We start from the raw sequence: 16,170 nt of genomic DNA on the forward strand, positions 1-16,170 counted from the left end.
TTAATATTTTTTATGAAGTCACTTAACATCTACTTTTCTTCAATATTTAGAAAATGTTATTCTCTGCTATGGACATTGACTCAAATCCATTTCCATAAAAGCAACCAGCATCAAACTAATGAATTATATATTTCTGTCACCTTCTCTTTTTGAACGTTACAAAGCGTACAGTGTTCTGGTGTCCGCAGAAGCGTTTTCCCCTTCCTTGTGTTTCTTTCCACTTCATGTCTATTGCTTTCTGATTTGAATTCAAATCTCTGCATCCAAACTAGTAAAATGTCAGCAATTCAATGGTGGAAAGTTGATTTCTGTTCCAAACCAGAAACTTGGTTGAAGTAGCCGTCTCTATGCGAGGGAAGGCGAATAGGTAAGAGTTTAATTTCACACAGCTCTAATTTCATAATAACAAGGGACTGGAAAACTTTGCCTAGAAGCTTGACACAGTTAATGCTTAAGCTATTAGCCATGCATTAGAGGAGGGACTGTACAAGTCCCTCCAGCGTCTTAGGCATCTACTGTAGCCAAAGCCCCGTATTCACTGAAGCAATGTTTCCCTTCCTCTGTGACTCCTTAGTATCATAGCAGCAAGCTTTTATTTTATCTTCCTATTTCCCTATTTCACTTGGGTATTAAAAATTTGATCTCAACAATGGTTCACTTCATATGCATATTACAAACTGCTTTGGGGACTGTTCAGTGCAAAATGGGCGGATAATGTTCCAGATTAACTTGACTCATGAGTGTGAGCTGTCAACTATATCCTTTAGCTGGGGAGAAGATTTTAAACAGTACCTGGAAAATTGTGAGGCCTAATCTTTCTGCTGTGCTGGCTGCCTGTATAATCCGTATAATGCAAATGCACTTTCCATCTGACTGAAACACTCATGCTGTTAAGTGATTTGAACATTTTGCCTGGTGCTATTCTTGTTAATACCAAGAACTTTTTGGAGTTTTCTGCCTATTTTTTTTCTTACTTTGCATATATTATTTGTTGCCACAGAGCTGTGCCAAATTTTTCAGTTTTTTTTTCTTAATATCAGGATGCTGTGTTTGCTCTGATATTGTGTTTAGTTTTCTACTTTAGATCTTATCAGCCTACGATCCAGCAGGACTTGTTCCAGATGGGTTAATAACAGTTTATTTTCAAATTAGATTTATGTACTGGAAAAAACAGATATTTAACTTGACAGCAGGTAGGAGAGATATATGCTGGCTCTTTCCTCCCAGGTCCTTGAAATGGCCATTTTTAATTATAGGAAGAAGTTTACAATCAGATTGTGGCTGCAACAACCGGGATGACAAGTTGATATTTAAGAACATCAGATAATTGCTTGCAATGTTATTTTGGGCTTCAATTATTGGAATCTGCATATTCGGCAGGCTGGGATTTCACATGTTTGTTGCTGGCTCGTATGAACTGGAGAATAAAAAGCATTTTGGAGGCTTTTAAGGGGAAATTTATTGCTGGGTGTAGAAATGGAATTTGACTTAAAATGTTTCTCATTTATGCTGTAGTTGCTTCAGTGGAATAAATGTATTAAATATATATTTGTGTAATGTCTATTGCATATTGTAGTTTACGATAATAGAGCTTTTGCTGCTCTTTATTTGTACATGTTCCAGAACTAAAATGGAAAGTAAGAAAAAAGTAAAATAAGACATTTAAATCAGTGGCATGGTATAGTTGTTTTTAAAGGAAATCTACCATTTGTCTTTATTCATTGTGAACCAACCATGCCTTTAGAATGCTGTAGCTACACTGATGCAGAAAAATATCTTGTTTAATCCTTAAACCAAGTGGTTTTGCTCAAAAAATATGTATAAAATGCAGGACCCTGGGAAAGCTGGGTTGCATGCTGGCTGTCTACATAAACACATTATACGGAGCTTCCAGAACTGTCCAGACCGGACTAATCAACCTGAGCTGGATGATACACATCAGCTGGGGGATGGTGCAGTGATTCATTACTTTTCTCAAATTATAATCCCCTAGTCATGTTCACCCCATACCAGGGCCGTCACCAGCACTTTTCCTCATAGGGGGTGAGGGGGACTTTATATAAAATAACCATTAGGCTGTTTGTTTTGATTAACGTAGGGAATATTTTAGGGAACTGTTATAGTTTCTGAATTTTTAAGGCTGCCACGTGAATGCAGTGCAAAGGGGCCCACTGAAACCTAGATTCCAACCCTCCTCTTTCTTTGCAATTTTAGTTTTATTACTTTTTTAACTCTTATAACTCAGTGATGGTCAATGTTAAATTCCAGGGTGTTAGAAGGAATTCTCTAACCAGACACTTCATGATTCCTCTGTATTATGAAATGCTGTGTGCTGACAATGTGCTTAGATTATCAAGCTACAGGTTTATCTACACTTTCATTTAGCTTCTGAATAGTCTACTAGTATCTGACACATAGCAAAAGAGAGATGACACAAAGTCATGAGATGGATATAAGACACAATAACACATGCAGCTCTGCTGCCTAACCTAGTCAGCACTACTATGCCTCTCCCTTGGGATCCAGAGCTTATCGTGTTTGTTGAGCAGCTGCTGCTGTGTCCTGTCCATGCTGCTATAAGCAGGGCAGAAGCAGGAAGTAGCTGTGTCCATAGTCTACTGTCTGCCTCCTACCCCCCCCCCCCTCATTCTCCTGCAATCCAAAATAAGCTAGAGTTAATTATATGACCATAGTCAGAAGTTTACGGTTGGATCTGAGGACAACCAAAATTGTGAACACCAGGACTGATAGAGACGGGTTGGAATTATATCTGTGAAATGCTTTGTTAATAACATTGCATTAGGGAATGTGTTATTTTTTAATCCTGAGTGTATTTAATTTTTTTTGTGAGAATAACCCTTTAAAGGTGGGAAATGGGAAGTAATAGTTATAACAAGTAAAATAACCTGCCAGGTCCTAACTAGTGTATAGCCAACCCATACTTCAAAGTTTAGGTGTGTACCATTTGAAGTTCAGATCCGAGTTTAGGTTTGGCTCAACCTCCCCTGCCTCCGGTACTGGCACCGATCGCTGGCGTTAACACTTTAAATTTCATTGGCGGCATTTTTATGAACAGGGATTGTGCACACTGGAACCAACATGCCAAAGGTGCAGCGTGTAGCCATTTTGGGGAGGATCTTTGCTTCCTCATGTAATTGGGAAGGATATCCCTCCCCAAAGTTGATGTTCGCATCTCCACAGTGCGGCAGTGACTTAGCCCGTTGGCATTTAAACAGTTAGCACTGTGTTACTAGGTGTTACAGGTGGGGACTACAACAGATTTTTCAAAAAAATTTTCAAAAAATTTGGCAGAACTCGTTCAAAACTAAATATTTCCACTCGCTACTAGTCCTGAAACCATGACTCATATCTAGTATTGCTAAAATCTATTTTCCTAATAGTAATGTACATGTGTGAGATGTACATGTGTAAATGTGTGTGATATTGTTAGTCTTTCAAAATGGGGCATTAAAACAGTATTTTGCTTATATACAGTAATATAAGCAGAATATTGCATGTTGAATGGCCCCTTCCTGCATCTTGGCGTAACTGCACCTTATGTTGGGGTTAGGAATGTAAAGAGAGAGCTCACAGGGGGAGCTGTCCATACAGGGAAGCTGTGTGATGTATTAACTTGTTAAGCCCCCCTTGGGAGCTATCATATATGCTCCAATTTGGTTCCATATGCATGGCACAATTTGGTGCCTTCAGTTGGAGCCCCTTACTTTTGGAATGCAGGGATGTAAAAAATGTAAATAAAGTAACAGAAAAGGGCCAGTTATAAAAGTGTTAAAGGGATCAATGCTGCAAATCTGTTGTCATCTCTCCATGAAGATTTGCATGATAATATGGGCTAAAAACGGCCAGGTCTACTTAATACAAAAAAAAATATTAATTAAATATTGCCTAAATATTCCATATAGTCCACTTAGTGGTCATTTAGAAAAAAATATATATTTTTGTATCTTTATGCAAATGTGCTTCTCTGTGCACCAGCAGTCATGCTGTGTCTGCTGGTGCACCTGTTTTCTACTTTCTATACCTGCTTGCTATTGGGTTATCAATCATTGCTGTAAGGTGGTGTTGCAGTGTAGAAAGAAAACAGCAGATGTTCCACCACTGATGGACATCATTTTCAGTAAAATTACATATTACAAGGAAACAAGAAAACTATGACCAGAAAGCATAAAGTGTCCTGCATAATGCAGGTTTACTTTTGGATAATGATGAGTACCCTTCAGCCAGAAGTTTGGATTTGGCTCCACACCCCCTCCCCATCGTTAATACCTGTGATCTGTGCTGGCTGAACCCAGGCCGAGCCCAAACCCGTACCTTATCATGTCCACTCATCCCTACTTTTCAGGTGGATTTCAAATCTAGTAGACATTCTTCAATCCTATACATTTTGCTGCAACTGAAAATTGTTGTGGAAAGTGATCGCCATTTTTATATGGCTAACATACAGCAAATTTTAACCCTTTGCTTCCCTTGTCTAGAAGGGTTTTAATCTTTCAAGCATTTATGGTAATGGTGTAAGTAGGAGAACGGAGGTTGCCAAAACATTGTCCTTCATAAAGAGTTTCTGTGTGAATAACCATTGTGTTTGGTTGCTTCTTTGTTTCCAAAACTCCAATATAATACAATATATAAGAATAAATTGACCTTGTCCTTAACATAAGTCAACATCACCAAAGTGGACCCCACACCTGTGAGGCCTACAATTAAGATATATATTTTAATCAAATGTATTCATTGATGTACATGAATGTAGTCTATATGTAGATTCTATATCCTTTTCATATTTATAAGAAGGAGTTTTCTCTAGATTGAGAAGATGGCAGATAAAGATAAAAAAGTGAATTCTCTACAAAATCTTACACAATGACTTGTCATAACAAATAGTGGCACTATTGTTTCTCGACTATTAATTCCTTATTTTACTTCCACAATATCTTTTACTGCTACACAAGGTGCATCACTTTGTCCAATAGATCGCCTAATATATTGTTTGCATAGAAGTATGCTTATCAGTCACACACAATTAATCTCATCAGATGAGCACAGGGAGGAGGAATAGGAAAGAAATTTGGATGGAGATTATTTAATGAGCCCTGGGCACAAAATGGAAATTTATAGTAAATGGGAAAACATGATCATAGATAAGCTATAATTCATTATTTTACATAACAGCATTTGGGTGATTTGCCTTGAGATTTTACATTGAATACCAGGCAATATAAAATAAGTAAAATCTATAATAAAACTAACAAAATGACACTTCTAATAATACCATGGAGTCGTTTTAAATCAAGATCTAATCCCTCGGAGAAGCATATCCTGTTTACCTTTCATTCTTCTGAAATGTTACGGACAGAAGGCTTTGACAGCAGATTTATCTATATGGTCTGTTGCTGTTGCCTGTAGTGGTTACTGTGGTGAAAAAAATGAAATACTCCAATGATCCACTCATTATTCCTGTGAATCGACCTTGAAGCCACCAAATGTGATATTTCAAAAAACTGTACTGAGAAAAATCAAGAATCAAAACAAAGCCTACATGAAGACTTTGGATCTTCTATGTTTTGCATAAGTGATTTAATAAATGTATTTGTTACATCTTTGTCTCAGCCTGTGCTGTTCGTGGTGTTAGTCTTAGAAGGTGCTGAATTCTATCTGTCTGCATTGCTGGCTCTTTGCAACTTTTGCTCTGGACCAGCAATAGTTAAGGCTTGCGCACCTTCCCTGCCTCTCTCACCTGGAGCACTCTGATTTACACCCTGTGTGCACCATCTTTCCTTGCTGGTCAATCAGTTTGTCGGCCAACTTTCTTTTTGTGCTCATTCTGCTTTTTGCTTGTTCTTCTTATCGATATTGGCTACATTCTAAATTATTCTTCTAATTATTCAATTTTATACTTTCCTGCTATCTTGAAGTGACCTGGATTGTCTACTTACCCATTGTTTTATTTGTTTCTCTGTATTGTTAAGTGTTTATACTTTGGTGCATGGGGTATGATGTCCAGCACTGTTTAGGGTGGATCCAGTAAGCATATAGGGACAGGTTTGGGGGGTCTCAGAATTTCCTCATCTGTGCGCTGCCCTTACTAGTTGATCAGCCCAAATATTCATTTGCTGTGTTGTTATCATGGAGGTAATTGGTGATCAGTTGCAGGGACTTATTCACATGGGGAAGAATCTGGCAGAGTAGGTTCAAGTCAGTCTATATCAGACCCCAAGGTCAAGTTGCCTGATTTGTTCAGTGGCATCAGGGAAAGTCGGCATAATTGTTAATCTCTTCTATGTGGAAGTCCTCATGAATGGGCTTATTTTGTAGCCGCAGATGCTCCAGAGTGTAACAAGCAGCAGGTTGTGAACCAATTGTGCAATTTCTCTGGTATTCACATTTACCAATACACAGGGATCTGGACTTCACTGTGGAAAGATTGCAAGGCCGCTACCTCTTCTGGTGGTCCCAGTATAGATAGCAGTTAGCCGAAGGGCAAAGGGACACCAGTATACTTGGTACTAAGGGGTTAGGTAAGACAGTTGGTCAGTGTCAGTGTCAAGGAAGGTGGAATTCAATCAGAATCCAGAAACAGGCAGAGGGTCATGTCAGGCAGCACAGATTCGAGATACAGGCCAGGGTTGTATACCAGGAAGCACGGATCAGATCAGAATCAGGAAAAAGCTGGGGGTCATACACGGGTAGCAAACAGAAAAAAAACACCATACAGCAGGACTAGCAAGCTAGGAATCTTAGCTTATGCCTGCACCCTAAGGGAGCTGTAGCATGGGCGGACACAGCGACTGAAGGTAAGTCTGCGACGTGGAACACGACAAGCAGCGGAACCGGTTGCCAGCATTACACAGAGTTGCTAGAATCTCAATACCCCCTTCTCCGAAATGCAATAAATGTTTCTAACCCTTTAATTTCTATCCATTGTCAATTGATCTAATAGAGATACAATAAGAAACATTAGATACAAGTTTTATAGTAAAATTATTGTTGAACCAAAATAAATAAATAAAAATTTATGTCATATACAATATATTTTGGTTTTACATGTCATATACACCTTAATGGTTACACAGTAGGTACAGAAAGTATTCAGACCCCCCTTTTCACATTTTGTTTTATTGAAGCCAATTGAAGAAAAAAAAGAAATGTAGATATTTTTGCTAACTTATTAAACAAGACAAACTAAAATATCAGATGGTCATAAGTATGCCCTTTGCTGTGGCACTCATATTTAACTCACATGCTGGTCATTTCCTTCTGATCCTCCTTGAGATGGTTCTACTGGAGTCCAACTTTTTGGTGTTAATTTTAAGTGATATGTGTGGAGAAAACAGACAATGCTCATCACCCGCCAAGTACATTTCCAACAGTGACACATGGTAGTGGCAGTATCATGTTATGAAGAGGCAACTGATTGCAATTGAGGGAAAAATGAATGTGGCCAAGTACAGAGATATACTGGATGAAAACCACTTCCAGAGTGCTCTGAACCTGGGCTGAAGCAAACTGGGCCGAAGGTTCACCTTCCAACAAGACAATTACCTTAAGCACACAGCTAAAATAACAGAGCAGTGGCTACAGAATAACTTTGTGACCATTCTTAACAGGCCCAGTCAGAGTCCTGACTTAAACCAAATTGAGTATCTCTGGAGAGAATTGAAAATGGCTGTCTGCCAAGGTTCACCATCCAACCTGAGGGAACTGGAGAGGATCTGCAAGGAAGAATGACAACTGGATCCCCACATCCGGGTGTGAAAAACTTGTAGCATCACTCTCAAGAAGACTTATGGCTGAACTAGCTCAAAAGGTCCTACTCAATACGGAGTAAAGGGTCTGAATACTTATAATCATGTGATATTTCATTTTTTCTTGTTTAATAAATTAGCAAAAATATCCACATTTCTGTTTTTTTCTGTCAAGATGGGGCACAGAGTATACATTATTGAGTAAAAGAAAATAACTTTTTTGATCTTACAGATTAGCTGCAATGAAACAAAGTGAAAAATGTGAAGGAGTCTGAATACTTTATGTACCCACTATATGTGATGTGAAGGTTCACCTCTCGTTTTTGGTGAATTGGTTCTATGAGGCTTTTGCCAGTGAATATTAATAATTTTAGTGATTTCTATGTACTGTACTTTGGATGATATATCTTTGATCCTACTTGAAGGACGAAATGTTTTCTTTGCCCCATCCTGAAAAACAAATCTGCATGTTTCCCAGAATGCCCTATCAATGGCTTTAGGTCTCCACACACGCAAAGTCTCCTTAAGCAGTCCTCTTTTTTCCTGACCTTTTACTGCTAGGAAATTCCATGTTTTTCCATTTTCTGTTAAGGCAGAACTGTTACAGAATGCTTTACATTATACAGAATAATGATAAACGGATAAATGGTGCCCACCTGGGTATTTGAGGATAACCCATGCTGACATTATGGATTGTTTTATATTGCCAGATTACCAATAGTAATATATCTGCTTTTATCATCAGATGATACCACTATACAGTAATCCAAGTTGACATGCTTTGCTGTAGTGATAGGAAAAGTGCCTTTTTTCCTCATTTAAATGAACTGAAAGATGCTTTGGTGTCACAATATACGTTTTGATGTTATTTTGAATTGATTCTTGGACCACCATTATTCAGTAATTCATCTATGGTGTTTTATCTTCTGCAGCTTAGAGTGAACTAGTGCATTGCAATGACTATGCTGTTTGTATGAGGGCAATGTTAACACCAGATTGTTCCAATGTATACATCCATGTCTGGAATAAATACCATTAACATCGATCTGTCAACAAAAATCCCTTTATCTGACAACAGCTACTGAGCAAACCCACTAAAATATGTTTGGGTACCAAACCCAGACCTGAACCATCAACAGCAACACCTGTGATCAGTGCGTGGTACTAATCGCTGGTGTTACTTGTTTAAATGCTGCTGGCAAAGTAGGCAGCAGCATTAAAATCACTGTAGCCTCGCCCACTGGTGCCAGTTGCACATCCCGATTTATACATTGCCAGTGGCATTTAAAGAGTTAATGCCCATGATTCCTTGGTGCTTCAAGTCTGCTCAACGCTAACAACAACCTAAAAAGAGCAACCCAGATCGGGGTCAGGTAGTTTTACTTTATTATATATTTTGTAGGGGTTTTCTGGGATTGGGCCTTATAAGTACTGTATATGAATTGTGGACAGCGTAAATCACAAACAAGCAAACTCATTTCTCTCCGAAAAACTCAACAGGGACATGGTGTAAGGTGAGGTATACAAATAGAGACAGCTTATAACAGGAGCCACAGCGCTGATCCATTGTGCCGAAGAGAGCTGAGTATAGCTTGCAGATTAATCCTGTTATTATTTAACTATTAATTATTATTTAACTATTATATGAACTGCAACAGAACAGTACGTCGTAGTGCTGTAAGGGTTGTATGGAGTGGGCTCACAAGCTAAGTTCTTTCTATACAAGGCACATTTCAGATGTATTTTACAGCAAAATACTAACCTTAGTTGCTAAAATTTGTCCTGGCTCCAAATGCAGCTATGGCGCATGGGTATGACATCATCAGGTGACGTCATTCGGGTTGCCATGACAGCTGAAAGTCTCTCAGAGACTCTAAGGATTGTCATTCTATGGTATCTGCAACCATCTGTAATGCCTCAACATATCCAATCTTTTTTATGGAGTAATAGAAAAGATACATCCAAATGTCCAAATCGTTGCAAGGATTTGAATTAAAAAGTGATCAAAGGGCTGTACAGTTTCCATGAAAACATTACGCTTGTCAAAAAATATATATCTCTTACAAACCTCTGTACCAAAGCAATGAGCTCTGTACAAAAGCAAAGGGTTTTTTATTGTTTGTTAAAGGTCTTAAGACACAACACAAAGAATTAACGGGATGTGTCATGTGGAATCACAATGAAAGACGTAAAATGCATTTGAAAATTCTTCAATTGGATTTTTACAACAATTTCACAGCATTTGGATGTTTTATTTCATCTTCCCAGTACATTGCATGGAATATTTAATGGTTATTTGAAGGTAGGGGGTAAAAGAATAGAAAATAATAGGATCATGTAAGGGTTAAATCAGCTTTGTGATTAAGTTTCTTGGACCTCCTGTCACAAATCTGAGTCAACCCTTTTTTGGAAATTACCTTTTTTTCTAAATTCAAGATGAATAACAGCAAATTCCGTTGCCTGTCCATTACAAATGTATGGATTTTACATTTTCTCCTATTTAGACAATCATTTTATCTGCAATATAGATGAATAGCAATAGCATACCCTGGTAGTATATGAAAGTAAAGGGGTTATTAGTTACATTGCGTTGTTATTTACAGTAATCAGAGATTACTGTAATCCTCCTGACCTCCCCTTTAAAGCTCATATATAGCTGTATAGACTATATATACTGTATATCTGCTCCTTCCTTTGATAAATAACATGAAATCTTGGTAGACTTTAATATGCTGTTTTATTTAACCCTTCTTTATATCACCCACCGTGTAGCTCTCACAAGGTACATTTCTGTTAAACTTTAAGAAATTATCTTATTGAAATTCTTTGAATTTTATAGTGGAAAAGAAATGTTGCTGTCCTTATAAGCACAAATTGTATATCCGCTGTCTTGTAAAGTCTTCCATGAATGTATCTATTGTATCGTTTTGTATTTATAAATGATAAATAATTGCAGATTGGAATAATAATACAACAACGGCCTACAACAAGTTTCTTATGCACTTCCCCTTTAAATAATCACTATATCTTACTTCTCTCATAAAACCAAAGCTTCAAAAAGTCAAATTAAATTTGCACAAGTAATCCAGAAATAATATGGTGTGTAAGCACACGGGGGTTGATGTCAGCATTAATATAATATTTCAAAGCGCTCGTATTGATTTTGGGCAATGAAGAAATAGTGCTATGAGGGATCAGCTATATAATTCAAATAATAAAAAAAGCAAAAAAACACATGAACTTGTTATCCGTATCGACTGGCTTTCCCTTAATAGTCATGCTGAAAATATGGAAATGTAGGTCTTTTATGCAAGTGATTTCTTCATATGATCCCGTCTGATGCCAGAACTACATGTGCAGTTTATTGTATAGTGTCAGCCTGGTCCCTCCAGCCATCTTAATATAACCTCTTCAATATGAGGTTCTTCTGCATCTTGCAGATCCCAGTGGCTCATTGTAAATTAAATTAAATGTAAGCAATTGCATCATCAACTGTATATTACTGTTCTCTCCTTCCTGCAGCCTAAACATTATTAAATCAGCTTAAATATACACATGCTCAATCACTTGCATTCTGACAGTGACTTGCTTTTGTGTCCGGTTTCAGCTCAGTAAGGCTGCATAAGTTTCACATATTACCATGGTATTATTGACAGCTCATGTGTACAGTAATGTATATTAGAAATGACAACACTTTGAGAAGCAATACCATTCCCCTCCCATGTGGTTGCCTGCCTGTAACATTCAACTACCATCCACATAGTGACTCCTTTACAACAAGTCCCCCTGCTGTTTATTTATTCTGACCCTCCCATTAAAAAATGATAAAATAAGGTTAACATTAATAGCCGATGAGTCACAGTCGCTCTTAACTTCCACAAAGGAATTGCTATTACAACACGAAAACTGTCATGTGACCAGATACAATGGGGGGCATATATCATGTTTTGTACAGCCCAGTGCATTTATAATAAGCCAGCACAATACTATGCCAGGCAGGACCAGGATCTGGGCACCGGAGCCTCTTTGTATATATATATATTTGTGTATCTATATATGATAAATGGTGACCATGATTAATACGCAGGAGCATCGAAATCTATCGTTCTACTGTCCATTTCTATGTGACATGTTGTTTTTACTATTACTAAAAGAATAAAGAATTATTCTGTTGATGTCCATGGGTGCCCCTGTCTTGCTGTGCTGGATCCAATTTGTACATTGATGGATGTTTCCTAAAGACATACCTACTTCCGGCCACAGAGAAGCACATAGTGGTCTACAATTGAGGTGGGAGGAGCAACATTTTGTTACAGTTTCCATTCATGATAAATCTCCACCAATACCCTACTATCAATATCTCTCTCCACCAATATCTACTATTCAAATCTACTGTAGTCTTTTTTACTGAAATTACAAGGAAACTATGGTTGAAAGTAAATTCTTTTTGACCATATTGTATAAGCATATTTCTCTCATTCTTGTGATCAATACAGCAGATCAGATTATTATCCCCTAAGGATGGAACTTGGTATTGATCTCTCTAACTGTTGCAAAAAAAGTCATAACCCGATAGGCCTTCCCACATTATACTGATCAGCTTATAAACACTGGGCATAAATGATCCAGGGTCAAAACAAAAGTAGGGTTTTTATTTACAATGCATAGTAGAGATGAGTGAATAATTCTAGGTTCAATTTGGCAAATTTTTTAACATTTGGTTCAAGTTTTAATCAAAACAGTCCAAACCGTTATTGCTCCAATAGTTCTGAAAATTAATTAATAATCCTCTCTAGGACACTGATTTTTTTTTTCTATACAAAAAAAAAAGTCTTGTAGTGTTTTACCCATTCTATATGAATTTTTTATTAGGTTCAGGGATAGTGTTAGAGTTAAATTCTGGTTAGGGTTAACACTAATGTTAACTGTCAGAACTCGCTGAGTTTGTTCTGAATGGAATCAGATTTAGGCTTTTCTGCTTAAAAAAGTCGGGCTTCTTTGATTGACAGCTACCTTTCAGGATCTTTTCCTTAGGCAAAGTTTGGTATGAGATTGAGTTTGTTTTGTGTGCAGCTGTTGCTTGAGTGATTAACTCGGTTCTGTCTGACATTGCTGTTGTTTGTTCCGCAGGGTCTTGTCTTTCCCTGTGAGAGCACTGGACTGTCTGACTTCCCATTACCAGTCCACACCACCATCTGGCATCTGCCATACAAAGTGAGTTTCCCCTCTCACCTTGTAGGGTTTCTCATGATCCATTACCAGGATAGCGGGCTCCCTCTTATTAGGGCAGTTTATCCATTCTAGTCAGGGCCCTAGTCTGCAGGGACATTGGGGGGGGGGTAAGTTCTCTGCCACTAACTTAGCCTGGCACCAAGTCAGGTTGTGGTTGTGCCGTTTACTGGACAGGTTCTTTACACTAACTTTAACACTAACCGTTATTCTAATACAAATGAAAAAGTAGCAGAAAATTAATGAAACAAGATAAAACGTTTTATTAAAATAAAATATAAAATCTGGGGTTTTTTAGAGGATTGAATAGAGTTATATACTGATTTCCAGGTTAATTGGAGCAATATTGGTTTGTAAAAAAAAATTCAAATCATCAAATTTGTCCTGAAACTACAAAGCATCATATAAGTTTGCTCATGTCTATTGGGTAGTTACTGTACAGTATGTGAGACACATCTTTTTACAAAACCTTAAGTTAAAACTGTAGTTAGTTTCTTAAAAATATTCCAACAACACTGTTACCCTTGTCCTACTATTGCACCTTTGTGCTGTAGTAGGTTCACACATTGTATTATCTGTTATTTGATATTTCACTTCGACATAAAGCGTAAGCACTGCTGATGACTTCTGAAGCTCGATCTGTTTTACATGCTTTGCTGCTTTTGGAGAAAGAAGCCTCCTGTTCTGGATGTGTGAAGCATCTGTATGATCTTCAATCTGCGCACCTCTGGGACAATACACTCATGAGCCACAGAGATTTGCTTTGCAAATTAAATCAACAAAATTCCTCAGAAATCTGCAAATCTGCCAACATACGTGAATCACTGATCAACGTAATGTAATGTGGCTTTAGTTATATGTAGTCTATAAAACAACAGAATTAAAGCTCCTATTTACATTCTTCTGTTATTTGTATCCTCTTTGCGTGAATAGAAATTCTATAGAAGAGACTGAGACTTTGGTCATATTCATTTTATTTCCATTCTATTTGTACTTTAAAAATGTAACATTTTTAAAGGAAAGGAATTGAGAAAGTGAAAGTTGATGAAGAAGCCATTATTGTATGGATATTCAGGGGATCTTTGAGTAGAAACAAAGGCATGAAAAGATATAAAAGGCTGGATATGCTTCTGTATGCCATTAGTGAACTTAATTTCAATGATTTTTTTTTAATTGACAACCTTGATTCTAATTCTTTTTGAAAAAAAATCAGTTTCTCTACTATTGCCACGTAAGCAAAATGAAAATGTTGCGATTATTGGTAAGTGGACCCTAGGGAATTCGGGTTCAGCCAAAGCTGGACCAAAAGTGCAGGTGTAGGTGTTATACCTTACATACCGTGGTCAAAGTTACCAATATGACGCCATTTTGCCTGAAATGTTGTCAATCCCTGTGACATCACAGGGGGCATCATGATCCTAAGAGAAAAGTCACAATTTCACACTGATCAGGTGTTATTGATGAGTGTTTAGCCAAACACTAAACTCAAACACAGACTTTATGCTGAAGTCCATGTTAATGTCCAGGGACCCAAACCCACAGTATTTGGCACAGACCCAAATATTGCGGTTGGGGTACACTTATCGCTAGTTTTGATGTGTTTAAGACATCAGTTGTCATGCACAAGTCATGCACAAGGCTATGACAGTATACTTAGCCTTGTGCATAACTCTCCACGGACTTAACTAACTTAGAGGTTCTATGACGTCATCCTCACGAATGGTTCTCCATTCTGGACTACAGAGGCCAGAAGAAGCGAAGGTAATGGTTTCTGCATTGCTAAGAGCAAAGTGTTTAATTATTTTATTCACCGCAGTACAATTTTTTTATTTATTTGGAGGACTATGTTCATATGAAGATTTATCTTTAGGGCAGATGATATCATGACTTGTACATAAGCCTATGAGGGAGCTTTCTACCTGTTATAATTTGTTTCAGGAGCAATATACATCATTGTTTCCTCATGAGAAATTCATTATGCTTATTGTAATACATTCTGGGTGGTCACTTTATATGCTCTCTATACAAACGGTATATTAACTAATTTGTTATGGCTTATTGGGTGGTCTCTTTATATATAATGAATTATATTGGGAATTATACAAAATACAATAATATATATAAATATATAGATAGACAGGTAGTCCCCAGGTTACATAGAAGATAGGTTCCATAGGTTTGTTCTTAAGTTTAATTTGTATGTAAGTCGGAATTGTATATTTTATAATTGTAGCTTCAGGCAGAATTTTTTTTTTGTCCCAGTGACAACTGGAGTTTCAAATTTTTTTTGCTGTAATTGGATCAAAGATTATCAATAAAGTTTCATTACAGACACCTTACAGCTGATCATTGCAGCCTGGGACTATAGTAAAGTATCCAGAGATCTTCACCAGAGGTCACAGTAGGCAGAGGGGTCCGTCAGTATATAGATAGATAATTAATTCAGAGAAAGGAGTTGTATATAACATTATCTATTGGGGGGCACTGTGCCGATTGTAATTAATGGGGAATAAATTTAGCATGAATTCAGGGGGGTCTGTATATATGTCCTTTTTAGTGAATTCTCACTATCTAGCAACTCAACGCAGACACACCATCAGTAAGTGATGGGTGCAGAGCCTATAACTTTAGTGCACTCTTAGTGCATTAAAGCTGCTTACAATTATCAGTAAAACAGCTGTACGTCAATACATAGTGATACAGATTTGATGTAAAATGAAGCAGTGCGTATAAAATACATTTCTACATAAACATTTCGATAATACCTCTCCTCCATAATAAGTCCCAGCAGATATGGTCCTGCAGCAGTGGATATATATGCCAGTAATGGTGAGCAGCAAAGCTTTGACTTGCTCCTGTATTGTAGCTATAAGTACTGATTTGCATAGGCTTTAACATCTTTAATATGACTCATGATATAGATAACCACGATGAATATGTAACACAGTCATTACTAGCTCTGATTAGCATAATCTCTTGTCTGAGTGTTGATATCTTTATTATTTCATTAAACCCTTCTAATATTACGACATTACAGCACCCGTGAACCAGTTTCTCAAAGAATATGTTCAAAGCAATGGCTTAAAGAGCTACTTACACCAGAAATACTGTACATTAAGCGTTTCATTAGCTTATTTAGTTGAACCAACAATACATACAACATAGTTTGGAATACACA

The 16,170-nt window shown here is 37.4% G+C and overlaps 1 protein-coding gene across 6 annotated transcripts in view; it reads right to left on the reverse strand.

The window, feature by feature from the left end:
* PCDH9 (protocadherin 9) overlaps positions 1-16,170 on the reverse strand; it is a 1,504,706-nt gene that overhangs the window by 666,138 nt on the left and 822,398 nt on the right. The window lies entirely within an intron of this gene.

The sequence above is a fragment of the Engystomops pustulosus genome, chromosome 2 (assembly GCF_040894005.1).
Source record: "Engystomops pustulosus chromosome 2, aEngPut4.maternal, whole genome shotgun sequence".
NCBI lineage: Eukaryota > Metazoa > Chordata > Amphibia > Anura > Leptodactylidae > Engystomops > Engystomops pustulosus.